The sequence below is a fragment of the Oryctolagus cuniculus genome, chromosome 15 (genome assembly GCF_051225735.1).
Source record: "Oryctolagus cuniculus isolate XC-2025 breed Fujian yellow rabbit chromosome 15, ASM5122573v1, whole genome shotgun sequence".
Lineage (NCBI taxonomy): Eukaryota > Metazoa > Chordata > Mammalia > Lagomorpha > Leporidae > Oryctolagus > Oryctolagus cuniculus.
This window is the reverse complement of record NC_142881.1, coordinates 2779443-2793627: the sequence shown is the minus strand read 5'-3', so window position 1 is coordinate 2793627 and position 14185 is coordinate 2779443. Positions and strand designations below refer to the sequence as shown.

Sequence of the window (14185 nt, the reverse complement as noted above, 5' to 3'; positions counted from 1 at the left end):
AGGAGACCACACTACATGTGATATGAAACCTGACAGAGGCGGGTGCGGTAAGAGAGCAGACCGCTGGCCAGTGTCCCTGGGGGCATGGACACAAGAACACCGCGCACGATCCCGGCACAATGCTTGGGTTTTCCGTAATATTCAAAAACTCGACGAGCATTGGCGTCCGCCTCCCACCCCTTCCTGGACAGTTCAGCCCGACAGCTGTCAGGTACAGGCAGGGATGGCAGGGCAGAGGGGGCTGTAGGGGGCAAGCGGGGTTGGGGGGTCAGGGAAAGAGGAGGGCACAGACAGGACATGGAGGGCACCCACGTGGGAATGAGAGATCAGTCTGTCCTGTGAACTGAACAACTACAGAACAATAGCAAGCAAAACAAAGCCGGGGCCTCCAGGCTTGGAGGAGAGAGTTTCAAACGTGGATGGAGAGTGGAGGACAGGTGATGTGGATGCGAGTGGGTGCGTCAGTGTGACCTACCAGTCTGCAATTGATTAGAAGACAGACAGATAAGCAATAGATGGACAGATTCACTTAGATGCAAATGAGTTGCTCACAAGGGTACTTCAAAAGGTTCAGGACAGGGTGGGCATCTGCATAGCAGTAAGGGCTGCTTGGGGTGCCTGCATCCCACGTGGAAACGTCTGGGGTCAAGCTCCACCTCTTACCCTGATTCCGGCTTCCTGTTCATCACACTCTGGAGGGCAGCAGGTTCTGGTTCAGGGGCCTGGGTCCCTGCCACACCTGTGGGAACCCAGATTGAATGCCCAGCTCTGGTCCAGAATCAGCTGCTTGGACATCTGCACGAGTGAAACAGCAAATGGAGCTCGCTCTCTCTCTCTCTCTCTCTGCCTTTTGAATGAACACAATTGACCAATAAATAAGCATTTCTAAAAGTTCACAGAAAATGGAACTAAAAGTATGAATTTATGTTGGTGCACAAAAATTTTGAAAGTCATGCATCAGCTTTTTTCGTAATACACATTTTACATGTATTATGAAAATAAAATTAAAGGCACCAATTTTCTTTTGCGCCAAAATGAACTCATACTTTTTACTCAATTTTTCCATAAAAAAATAGGGAGGGGGAGGGGGAGGGGGAGAGAACGAAACGCGGCACCTGATGCTGGCAGGGCCCTTCCCGCTGAAAGCCGTTGACATCTGCAAACTCCAGCGGCGTGGGTGGAGAGGCGGCGAGGACTCAGGCTCGATGTCCAGATTCTGGGGGCTGCGGGGAGGAGTGCGCCTGCGGCCGAGAGGAACCCTGAGATACTCAGAGAGCACGGGGCGGAGGTGGGAGGAGAGCCACGCACCCCCCTTGGCTGAAAACCCAGTCCCCTCTACGCCTGTGATTGCTCCACATGCAGTCCACATTTTTAGACAGACAAATATGCGTGCACATGCACACTGTGTATGTGTGTACAGACACACATACCAGCCACCGTACGAATAGAGCAAAGAACACAATCATCTCAAGAGACGCACAGGAGGCATTTGACAGGATTTTACACATTCATCATTTCTGAGAAACAGCAGACACTTGGTGAAGAGACTCGTAGCCTCTACCTTGAAACATGGACACCTGGGAGAGGCCTGCTGTCCCCTTCAACAGGAAGGGGACCAAGTTCAAACCCAGAGCAATTGTTGGTCCCTGGGGCAAGCAGAGGCCATAGCAGAGCAACCCCTGGGGCTCAGCGGAAGGCACGGTGCCTGCAGGGAGAGAAGAGACCCCAGGACCGCTCGCTGTCAGAAGGGTGGAGTGAGCAAGGTGACAGCCTGGAGAGTGGCCTCCTGCCACGGGTGGCCTGGTGTGAACCTCCTGGTGGCCTGGTGTGAACCCCCTGGTGGCATGGTGTGAAGCCCCTGGTGGCCTGGTGTGAAGCCCCTGGTGGCCTGGTGTGAACCCCCTGGGCAGGGGGACACCTTCTCATGGGCTCACTCTTTCCTCCAAAAACTTCCCAAAAGCAGCCAAGGGGGCACCTGGGCTGAGGGCACAGCAGAAGCACAAGGGGGCTGTCCTCTGCTGCCACTGGGAGCCAAAGTTCCATCCACAGGAAAGGAGCTCAAGCCCTCGTGATGTTAGTGAAGAGTCCCTAAACGTCTAGGGTGAGGGCAGGGACCCTCAGGGGCCACAGTGACAGAGCAGAGGCACGGGAGATTCAAGGTCGCACTGCTGAGACCGGGAGACGTGGTTCAAACCTCAGGTGTGGCCTTCATCAGAAGAGTGGAGACTGCGACCCATGCGCTCAATGCGCCATGGGATCATCCCACGGAGAAAATCCAACACACGTTCCTGGTAGACGCCTCCAGCAAACGGGGAGCAGAAGAGAGCTTCCTTAAACTAACAAACAGTGACCAGTGGATTAAATCGAGGATAAAAGGACCCACAGCCAACACAGAAACACGACGCCGTCCCTTAGCGGAGAAAAAGTGGACGTGCTCCCGTTCGACGTCTCCATGGAAGGCGGAGGGCAAGCAGGCCAGAGAAGGGAGCAGAGATTGGGTGAAAAGCAATGAATTACCTCTGGTCAGCAGCGACATGCCTGTCCACATGGAAAATCCCAGAGAATCTACAAAAGTTAGAAATAGTGGACGAGTTTCAAGCCTGTAGGACATTGAGTCAACACACAAAAATCATCTTCGTTTCTGTAGCTAGCAACGGACAATTGGATATTGAATTCTTAAATGCCACTTTAAGAAGCACCAGAAAAATTAAGTACGTGGGTCTAAATCTAACAAAATCTCTGCGTGTTCTCTATTGAATGCTGCAAAATACTGATCGGACACATCAGAGAGGACACAACCCAGTGGAAAGATATCGCGTGCTCGAAGACTGACAGCCTCACCACTGCACAGCTGTCAGTTCTCCCCGATTTCACCCATAAAGCAATGCAATGCCAGTCAAAACCCCAGCAGCGTTATTGGCAGATATTATGTCAGTGTTAAATTGTCTCACTGTTCTATTGTTCCGGGTGTTTACTCTCCTGTCAAAGCTAAGCTGTCTTGATTACAATACATCTTGAAATCAAGTTCTCCCACTTGGTTTTTTTCCTTTTAAAAAATGGCTTGGCCATTCTAGATGCTTTGTCTTTCCATATTCAAAAATTAGAATGAGGGGTGGGCATTGATGCAGCAGCTAAGATACCACTTGGGACACCTGCATCTCATATTGGAGTCTCTGGGTTCAGGTTCCAGCTCCACGCTGATTCCAGTTTCCTGCGCTCTCAGGGCAGCAGGTGATGATCAAGTACTGGCTTCCTGCCACCCACGTGGGAGAAATGGCTCCTGGCTCCCGGCTCCTGGCTCCAGCCAGACCCAGCCCTGGCCATCGTGGGCATTTGGGAAGGAAACCAACAGATGGGAGACAGCTCTCGCTCACTCGCTCTCTTGCTCTTGCCCTCCCTCTATCTCTATTCTATCTTTGTCTCTGTGCTTTTCAAATAAATAAAAACAAAATTTATTAAAGAGTGTTAGATTGTCAAAAGCCTGCCATGAGACAATGAGAGAAGCCACTGAGAAGGAAGACATATTTGCAAATCACTTATCTAAGGATTTGTGTCTAAAATATGTTGAAAACTTCTCAAAATTAAACAATAAGTAAAATAAAAAGTCAGTTTAAAATAATGCCAAACTTGGGGGTGGTGTTATGGCATAGTGAGTAAAAGCCATCACCTGCAATGCTGACACTTCAAATGAGTGCTGGTTCAAGTCCCAGCTGCTCCACTTCCAATCCAGCTCCCTGCTGATGCAACTGGGAAAGCAGCAGAAGATGCCCGAGTACTTGATTCCCTGTACCCACATGGGAGACCCAGAAGAAGCTCCTGGCCCCTGGCTCCTGGCTTGGTCTGGTCCAGCCCTGGCTATTGTGGCCATCTGGGGAGTGAACCAGCAGATGGAATTCTCTCTCTCTCTCTCTCTCTCTCTCTCTAGATAGACAGATATAGATATAGATATATAACTTTGCCTTTCAAATAAATAGGATAAAACATTTAAAAAATAAGCTAAAGTGAGAAGGCTTCACCAAAGACGTTGTAAGCTGTAAAATAAACATAGAATGAAATGCTCAAGAGTGTCAGTCATGAGAAACGCACACGCAGATCACAGTGAGACAGGACCACATGACTGTTAGAAAGCCTCAAAGAGGAAGCGTTCGCATATGGAGTGACTAACACTGCCCTGCACTGTGGCTGGGAATGCAGAATGGCAAGAACCATGCTGTAAACCAGGGCTCCAAAGCAGTTGCAAGACTCGGGATCTGGAACCCAAGATGCAGATGTGTGACGGGAGCCAGGAAGCACGGAGGGAGCAGGGGAGGGGTGGCCACGTGGGGAGGGCACAGGTGCAACCTGTAAAAGCCCACAACACCAAACTTGGAACATCCGCCATCAGTACACAGTGCTAGTACCGGAGTGTAACTAAAAATACCCGAGTCACACAGCTTTTCCTCGGTGACCATAAACAAAGACAGTGCCAACTTCTATTCAATGTTTTGCTAAAGTCTTTATCAGAGCAATGATCCATGAAAAACAAAAAGAATTAGAAAGATACAACTTGTATGATTTCACATGCCACATTTTTACACTTAATTAATACAAAAGAATATATAGACAAAATATTAGTATTAATATTGGACTGGGTGATCTCTGACGTCATAAATAAGAGTGTCGATCGTTAAATCAGCAACAGGAGTCACTGTGCACTTGCTCCCCATGTAGGATCTCTGTCCTTAATGTGCTGTACTGTGAGAATTAACAGTAAAACTTGTCTTCAAACTTTACTTTATACTTTGTGTGTCTGTGTGGGTACCAATTGTTAAGATCTTTACTTAGTATAGAGTTGATCCTCTATATATAAAGATAATTAAAATGAATCTTAATGAAGAATGGAATGGGAGAGGGAGTAGGAGGTGGGACAGGAGTGGGACTGGGAGGGCGTGTATGGGGGTAAGAACCACTATATTCCTAAAGCTGTACCTATGAAATCTGTGTTTATTAAATAAAAGCTTTCTAAAAAAAAAAATACTGGACTGGGCAAGGCCAATGCCACAGATCGAATCACATGAAATCCCCATTGTGGAATTGAAAACTGGCGATTTCACATGCTTCAACTAATAAAATCAAACACACTTCAATATTCTTAGAAAAAAACTGAGTTCCAGTTTACAAAGGCATTCATATAAATAAGAACATTAAACCAAAAATGTAACAAAAGGTTTGAAGGTTTGAATTATAACTTAGGTGTCGCTCCCCCTCTTCGTGGAGGAACGACACAGGACCCTGCGCTGTTCTTTCGTCTGCTCGGCCCTCCCCGGGTTTGCTGCTGGTTCTTCTCGGGTTGGCTACTATCCCTTCCACCTCCGTGGAAGGGCAGTTCCCCCTGGCCACATTCCCCACTTCCGCAGGGGAGCGGCACACCGCCGGCCGGCTCGCTCGGGGGCTGCACGGGTGTTCCTTCAGCTAGATGTTCCCCATAGATGTTCCCCATAGATGTTCCCGGTGCATGCCGTCTCTCTCCTCCTTTATAGTCCTCCTCCGCCAATCCCAACTCGGCTGCCCACACGCCGAGTACGCTGCTCTCCTCCAATCAGGAGCAAGTCCTACAGTTTATTGGTTGAACTGGAGGCAGCTGTGCGGAAGCTGTTTACTTCTCTCCCAGCGCCATATTGTGGGAGAGCAGATGCATAGAATAAGTCTTAATTCCAGTAACTCAGTCCAGTCCGGGCTGCTCCCCACAGATCCCCCTTTCTTTTTATTTTTTGGTGTTGATACGCGCCTGTCTTCGGTGCCCCGTGGCACACACTCTGCTCTACTTGCTAGAGTTGCCACAGGCTCTTACAAGTCCTATCAATCAGGCAAACCGAATCCGGGTCCTCTCTTCGCCATGTTGTGAGGAGGTTTTTAGGCGCTGATGCGTGCCTGTGTTCGGTGCCCTGCAGCGCATGCTCTGGTCGAGCCTGCAGGGGCTTACAAGCCCTATCAGGCAAACCGAATCCAAGCCTTCTCATTGCCGTATTGTGGGGGAGACTTATTAGTGTTGGTTCGTGCCTATCTTCGGTGACCTGCAGCTCATACTCTGGTCGAGCTGCTTGCTGGTGCTTACCGCCTTAATTAGGCAGACCGAATCCAAGCTTTCTCATTGTTGTATTGTGGGGAAGCCTTACTGATGTTAATTCGTGCCTGTCTTCGGTGACCTGCGGCGCATAAGCTGCTAGCTGCCCGCAGGTGCTCATCGCCTCACTTAATCAGGCAGACCGAATCCAAGCTTTCTCGTTGCCAGGTTGAGGGGAGGCCTTTCTATTTCTCTATTTCTCTATCTCCGGGCATTCCTATTTCTCCCATTTTACTTCTATCTTCCAGCATTCCTATTTCTCTCACTTTGCTTCTAAACTTCTATTTCTCTTATCCCTGCAGCTTCCTGGTGCCTCGCCCTGCCGGCAGGCTCCGCCCCAAGGCTATTTCTCCGCGGCTTTCCGGCTGAGCCGCTTCAGCCCGCTTTGCGCGCACACTCCGCAGTCTCGCACTTAACCCTTTTGCGTCTGAACCACGGCCTCGCGCCAGCCCCGTTCCCTATCTACTTGTGCCCCGCACGCTCTCTCTGCGCACGGCAGCCTCCGCGAGTCACACAGCGTAGCTTACGTGTCCGCCACTAGCATTCAATCTAAGTTCCCCGGGCTAGCCTGGCGAATTCAACCCAGCATACGTCTCCGCCCCACGGTTTGGCTTCCCGTCCTTTGCTCCCCGGGCTAATCAGACGGATCCCAACCAGGCTCACGTTTCAGCTTCTGGTTTCAACTTTTCGCCCCCTATTCCCGGGCTAACTTGAGAATCCCAAAGTGGCTTTCGTGTCCGCCTTGGCCTGCCCCCCGCGGCTTCAATTTCCCTAACATTTTTCTCTACCCGGTATGTTTCCCCAAACTTTCCTCCAACAATACTCCTCCCTCATTTCTCCTGGCCTCTCCCCACAGTCCGCATCCGAGTCTGTTTGTTCTAGCTTTCACTTTCTCTTTTGACCTTAGAGATTTCTCCCAGCTTCCCCCCGTAGTCCGTATCTGAGTCTATGCCTAGGCTTTCAATAGCTTCTTCCGGCACCTAGGCTCTTTGCTAGTCTCTCTCTCCGGTATTTTCCCAGTTCTTCCCGTTTCTTCCCTCCTAAGTTTGCTATCCGTCCTAGGTTTCCTATCCGAGTCACGGCACCATTATGTCGCTCCCCCTCTTCATGGAGGAACGACACAGGACCCTGCGCTGTTCTTTCGTCTGCTCGGCCCTCCCCGGGTTTGCTGCTGGTTCTTCCCGGGTTGGCTACTATCCCTTCCACCTCCGTGGAAGGGCAGTTCCCCCTGGCCACATTCCCCACTTCCGCAGGGGAGCGGCACACCGCCGGCCGGCTCGCTCGGGGGCTGCACGGGTGTTCCTTCAGCTAGATGTTCCCCATAGATGTTCCCCATAGATGTTCCCGGTGCATGCCGTCTCTCTCCTCCTTTATAGTCCTCCTCCGCCAATCCCAACTCGGCTGCCCACACGCCGAGTACGCTGCTCTCCTCCAATCAGGAGCAAGTCCTACAGTTTATTGGTTGAACTGGAGGCAGCTGTGCGGAAGCTGTTTACTTCTCTCCCAGCGCCATATTGTGGGAGAGCAGATGCATAGAATAAGTCTTAATTCCAGTAACTCAGTCCAGTCCAGGCTGCTCCCCACACTTAGGCTGTTCGGTGTTATAAGGTTGTCAGTTTTTCCTGAATTGATCTAGAGATTTGATGTTATCTCAATCAAAATCCTAACTCATCTTGTGTGGAAACCAAGAAGCTTATTTTAATATTTGTTTGGAATGACGGAAGGCCAAGGAGAGACAATGCGATCTTACAGAAGAAAAACCAAATCGGTCAATGGTTTCTCACCTGCAAGACTTTTTAAGCAGTCTTACTTCTGGTGGAGTGGATCTGGCACGTGGACTGACAAACAGGGCAGTGAATAGAATTGGGAGTGTAGAGGGGCACTCTTAGGTGTGGTCCCTGGCTTTACGACAGAGACAATGCTGAGACAGAACAGGAAGAGTGTGCTATGCAACACATTACACGTGTTTATCTATATGGGAAAAAGTAGCATCTCATCGCATCCCTCACACCACAGGGGAAAATATCACTTCCAGATCTCCAGATCTTAACACAAAAGGTAAAACAAGAAAACCTCCAGGAGACAGCATAGAAGACTGTCTTTGTGGATTTTTCCCCTTATTTTTAAGGATTTACTTATTTGAAAGGCAGAATTATGAAAGGGGGAGAGACAGATAGAAATCTTCCATCTGCTGGTTCACTCCTGCAAATGGTCCCAAGAACAGGGGCAGAGCCAGAGCTGGGAGTTCTTTCTAGTCTCCCACACAGGGGACAGGGACCCAAGCTCTTGGCTCACCTTCTCCGGCTTTCGCAGGCATGTTAGCAGGAAGCTGGATCAGAATTGGAGCGTTCATATGGGATTCCACAGCACAGGCAGTAGTTTAACCTATTGAACCACAACACTGACCCCGTCTGTATGACTTTAAGGTAGGAAAATATCTGTTATACAGACACCAGAACAAGAAAAAAAAAGCATGAAATTAAAATCTGTTCAACAGAAAGGCACTGACACCTATGAAAGCCCTGCTATTCACGTAACCTCTGATGATGAAAGATGTAATTACTTCCCCTCTAAGACTGCGAGTACAGCAAAGGTGTTCGTCCTCACCGCCTACAGTAAGCCTTGCACTGGAGTCCTAGCCAGTCTGATGAGGGAGGGAAGAGAAAGAAAGTGTGAGTGTGAGTGAGAGAGAGAGAGAGAGCATAGTGAAAAGGAGAAAGTATAAAATGTTATAGAAACAAGTAGATAGGAAAACTTACAAAATGCGGGGGTGGGGAGCTGCGCTGTAGCGGGTAAAGCCACCACCTGCGGTGCTGGCATACCATACCATATGGGCGCCAGTTTGGGACCCAGCTGCTCCACTTCCGATCCAGCTCTCTGCTATGGCCTGGGAAAGCAGTAGAAGATGGCCCAAGTCCCTGGGCCCCTGCACCCATGTGGGAGACCCAGAGGAAGCTCCAGGCTCCTGGCTCTAGATCGGTGCAGCTCCGGCCATTGTGGCCATCTGGAGAGTGAACCAGCAGATGGAAGACCTTTCTCTCTGTCTCTCTCTCTCACTGTCTAGCTCTATCTATCAAATAAATTTTTTTAAAAAATTTAAATGTAAATCTTAAAATTGTATTCATAATAGCATCTGAAATAAATACTTATGGAAAATTTTAAACAAACATGGACATGACCTATTTGTAGAAAACTATGCCTTGCTGGTGAGATAAAGAAAACATAGATAAATGGAAAGATAGACCATGTTCATGGATTAGAAGTCTCATTGTTATTAAAAGTTAATTTCCTCCTATTTAATTTATAAATCAAGGCAGTATCAATCTAAACTCAGCATGTCTTTTTTTGTCCAAATTGACAAACTGATTCTGAATTTTATATGAAAATACAAGAGAGCTAGAATAGCTAAATAAGTTTTAACAAGGAAGAAAAGGAGGAATTACACTATCTGGCACTGCAGTGTCTACAAAGCTATAATAAAGATATCATTGAAATGTTGACACAAGGACAGGAACAGGCACAGTGGAAGAAATGAGGAGTACAGAGACCCACACACAAGCACACTTCAACAAGTTCATGGAAATGGAGCGGTACAAGAAATTTGCGATTCATGCACAGTTTTTAATAATATATATTTTCCATGAAGTTGTTAAAGATCCCTTATATATATGGCCACCTTTTAACAAAGGGGAAAAGATACTTCAATTGAAAAAAGAATAGACTTTTCAACCAGTGGTGTGGAAACAGTCACATGAGAAAGAGGAGAATTGCTGGCTCCGACTTAAAGCAATATGAAAAATTAGCTCAGAATGGGTCATATATCTAAATGCAAAATCTACCACACTTTGTGGAACACAAAAGGAAAATAAGACAAAATTCTGGCAAATAGACGTATAACCAATGTCCCAAACTTGCACTTCTCTAGAGATGCCATTAGCAAAGTTAAAAGCCAAGCCAATGGCTGAGAAAAAATATTTGCAAGTTCTGTACTTGATAAAGAACTTATGTCCAGGACACATATAGATATTTTTAAAAACAAGCCTTAAACATTTGGATAAAATCAACGGGGAAACTTTCTTCAATGTGCAAGCCAAGGAAAGCTTTTCACTTAGAAAACTTAGAGAAAAGTGTGTTGAAAGGTGTTCTTCAGCATAAGAAAAGGTGGATAAAAATATAGCACCAAAGCTTTCTATAATAAATGTATATAAAGTGCTGGAATAAACACTAAGGCCAGATAAGCATACAGGTGATGGGACTATTCACAAAACGATTCCATCACGAAGACATAAAAACACCGATACTGTAACAATACTGTAACTTGTTCTGAGAATCTCCCAAGGCCAAGCAAGCGGAAGAAGGCTGGGGAGGAGCAGGGATACAGACCGCCAACTTCCCCCCATCTTGGGCGGCATGTCAATCTCCATGACCTGAGAGGCGTGTGAAAATACACCCAAGACCTGCAAATGCTTGTATCTTAGCTAACTACTTTCCGTGTTGGAATTTGTCTTCAGGAAGTAACCGTGTGCAGAAATAACACCCAGATGTCTACTGCAGCGTTATTTATGACAGACCAAGTGTGGACGGGGGTCTCAAGGTGTCGCATAAACACAGGAAGTGTGGCGCACCCACCCAGGGAAGCACGGCTACTCAGCACGTGGAATGAGCAAAGAAGCATATTTACTACTTAGGAAAGATTGTCATACTCTCCCAGGTATGTTTCCTACTAGCCCATTCTATTTAAAACCACGAGTTTTGCAGCTCTGTAAACGCTGATGGCCAGGATTTATTTGGCATCATCCCCAACCTTTTCCCATTTCTCTAAGTTTTATGCCTCTTTCGAGTATGTTCACATGGAATGCTTCGTTTTAACTGTTTATCATTCCCTGCAAAAAACACTATTCTATGTTTAAAACACTAGTGAATTTTTGCTTCCTAAGATTTATCCTTTCACTTTTAAATGAAAAAAGTAAGAATTCCATCACTTAGAAGCTGGTTGGCTTACAAGACAAATGACTATAATTCAATGCTTAGTTTCAAAGAGGATGTTAGAGCTGTATTTTTAAATCCCAATAATTTGTGGTCTTGACATGAACACTGATTGTTATAATAAGCTATAATAATCTTTTTTTGACAGGTAGAGTGGATAGTGAGAGAGAGAGAGACAGAGAGAAAGGTCTTCCTTTTGCCGTTGGTTCACCCTCCAATGGCCACCATGGCTGGCATGCTGCGGCCGGCCCACCATGCCAATCCGAAGGCAGGAGCCAGGCGCCTCTCCTGGTCTCCCATGGGGGTGCAGGGCCCAAGCACTTGGGCCATCCTCCACTGCCTTCCCGGGCCACAGCAGAGAGCTGGCCTGGAAGAGGGGCAACCAGGACAGAATCCGGCGCCCCGACTGGGATTAGAACCCGGTGTGCCCGGTGCCGCTAGGTGGAGGATTAGCCTAGTGAGCCGCGGCGCCGGCAGCTATAGTAATTTAACAATAGAAAAATATTGATGTTTTACCAATACAATGTCTCTAAAAGGAAACCACGCACACACACTCATAGATTAATTCAACAGAGCCTCAACACGTGTGTTTGCAAAGAGTCAACCCAGTAAGAGAACATTCTCCACCGTAAATGACAGCCAAATACACATTCCATTGATTGCAGCTGTTGATCACTACAGCTCCTGGCTCCCACACGGGCCCTCAGCGAGCCTCTGCGGGAAGCCAGGAGATGTGAACCCTCCCCAGGGCCCCGAGTCTCCTAGGGCTCTGCTGCGCTCCCAGACCAGCCCCCAGAGGATGGACGCAGGGGCTACTCCCCCGCTAACGACTCCAGGAGAAGGCAGGCTGCGGCAGGCCGGGGCAGGTGTGTCTCCACCATGGTGGAGACTCAAGGTGCTGATTCCAGGGTGTTCGCCTCCTTGACTCTCCAGGGAGCCTTGCGGAACAAGCAGCCAACAGCCAGAAATCCCCTAACTTATCTTGCGGCCCACATGGCCCAAGCAGACTCGGCACAGAATGGCTGTAAAATGCGTCAGAGGAGGGAGGCAATGGGCTTGCCCTCACCAGTACTGCCAGGCCCCAGCACCGCCCTCCCCTGCCAGGCTGTTCTGAGCAGCCCTGCACCCTGGCTGCAACCCAGCCCTCCTCCCAAATGCCACAAACCCTTGGAAATGGGTGATGAGACCCGCCTGTCGAGGTGGCACCCCACGTGTGACCAGGTCGAAGAATTATCCACTGTTGAAGACAAACTCACTTGCCCTCAAGACACTTGAGGAGCCCACCTCGCTGCTCCTCGCTCTGTGCCGACCTCTTCAGCTGTGGCTCCGACTCCTCCTCGAGGCAAAGTCCTCAGCCATCACCTCTCCAGGAATGGAGCAGGGGGCGGAACAGCCTCGATCCACTCACCTTCAGTCCTGGATGTGAGAAGAAGGGAGCCAAATATTTGATGACAGGAGAGAAGCTCCTGTTCCCTGTACCATGCGCAGGCAAGCTCGTAGCGGGGGTGGGAGCTCCTCAGGTCACTGGCCACTCCTCATCCCCCGGGAGCGAGATCCGGCACCTTAGTCTCTCCTCCAAGCATTGCATCCAGGTTGTTTTTTTAAAGAAACGGTACAGCTGTTGCTCATAGAAGGGATATATATTTAAGCAACTCTTTCCCTGACTTGGTATTTCATTATCGGTATGCGCCCGAGTGTATTTAATATTAACACCATTCGACACAGCTTTTACTGGAGGTCTCCGTTTGTTTTCATTGGCCTCTGGAAAGCTTTGGCGACTCACGGCCGTAAAAGCCAAGGATGCATTGGATCTGGTTTCCAAGCCTAATCCAGAAAAGAATTTCTTCCTCAGCCCTCCCGTCTCTGTTTCTGAGATTTGGGAAATGACATATTTCACGGTGGAGTTTTCCAGAGCACCGCACGACACTTCCTGCCACGTGACGGCGTGGCCTGGAGAACGGAGGGCTCCTCTCCCCGGCGCAGCCCTCCCCAAATCCCTGCCTTGCGTGCAGCTGAGACAGCCCATCAGAAAAGCGCTCAATTAGTAGCGGTGAAGGAAAAATAACTTAAAGAGGGGACCTGGGGCCCCGGTCCTGGGCTCGCCCCACCAGGAGGCCTCCGCTCCACCGCCTGTGCCCTGAGCTTCCAGGACAGACGTGCCTGTGGGACGTCCCTGGGACATCCCAGGTCGAGAAAAATGGCTCTTTTATAAGCCTTCTCTCTACTCACCAGGAAGGAAATCAGGCCTCTGACTTCTCTCCTGCGAAGCACCAGCATCGCCAATCGACGTGCACACGGCTCCCTGGGTACCCGGCCAACGATCGGCGAACTCGCACAGCCGTTAACTAGCGAATGTTCCGCAGCAGACTGATGGCGCGAGGACCTGCAGAGGCCCTGAGCCGCACGCGAGAGCCTCTGCACACCACACCTCGGAGCCCTGCTTATTAAAAATTAAAACAGGACCGGTCTATTGACTCAATGATAAAAATTTGATCACGTCTTAAACTGGAAATCGTCTGTGTTTGCATTTCCAGATTCCTTATCAGTAATATGTTGATGCATGTTTGAAAATTTATTAGATGCTGTAAAACAAATCATTAAGCAGGAAGCAGAGCTGAGCTCCGGCGCTCTCTGACCCTTCGTCACCCTGCGATAGCACCGGAGTGCTCTAACAAACAAAAGAGAAATTAGCTCTTTTGTTCTCAGCACTGTCAGGCAGGTTAGTTCATCTAACATGGTCTTTTATTAATAAATGGCACAGATTTTCATGCTAGCGTGGCTAAAGCAAATCACATCATCGTCTGAAAAAGACATACCTATTATTTTTCAGTGATATATTGCTTCGCAGCTGTAGCCAAAACAATCTAATAAGCACTATTAGATAAAGGATTCTGAATATGAATGTATTGAATTTGTAGTGGAAGAAAATGAACATATCGCAGCGTTTGTGTCAGATTGGGTTAAGCTTGGGCCTCTCTTTCTCCTTAATAAATGCAGATCAAAAGACTTCTCTTATGTAGAAAATAATAATACAAATTTCAGCAATATGAAATAACACAAGCACTTTGTAATGTTGGGAGGAAATCAGTCAGCCAT

The 14185-nt window shown here is 48.4% G+C and overlaps 1 long non-coding RNA gene across 15 annotated transcripts in view; it reads right to left on the bottom strand.

Annotated features, from left to right (window-relative positions):
• Positions 1-13640, bottom strand: part of LOC127488260 (uncharacterized) — a 34709-nt gene extending 21069 nt beyond the window's left edge. For 2 of the 15 annotated variants that reach the window (XR_016221424.1, XR_016221423.1), the window contains exons 1-5: positions 12498-13122; positions 2518-2565; positions 2195-2336; positions 1116-1241; positions 664-739 (exon numbers count right to left, since the gene is read on the bottom strand). This is a non-coding gene — a long non-coding RNA (uncharacterized LOC127488260). Of the gene's footprint in view, positions 1-663; positions 848-1115; positions 1242-1573; positions 1706-2194; positions 2337-2517; positions 2566-12345; positions 13145-13318 lie in introns of those variants that run through there. The other 13 variants (XR_016221417.1, XR_016221418.1, XR_016221428.1 and 10 more) reach the window with 12 other exon arrangements.
• Positions 13641-14185: the final 545 nt, after the last annotated feature.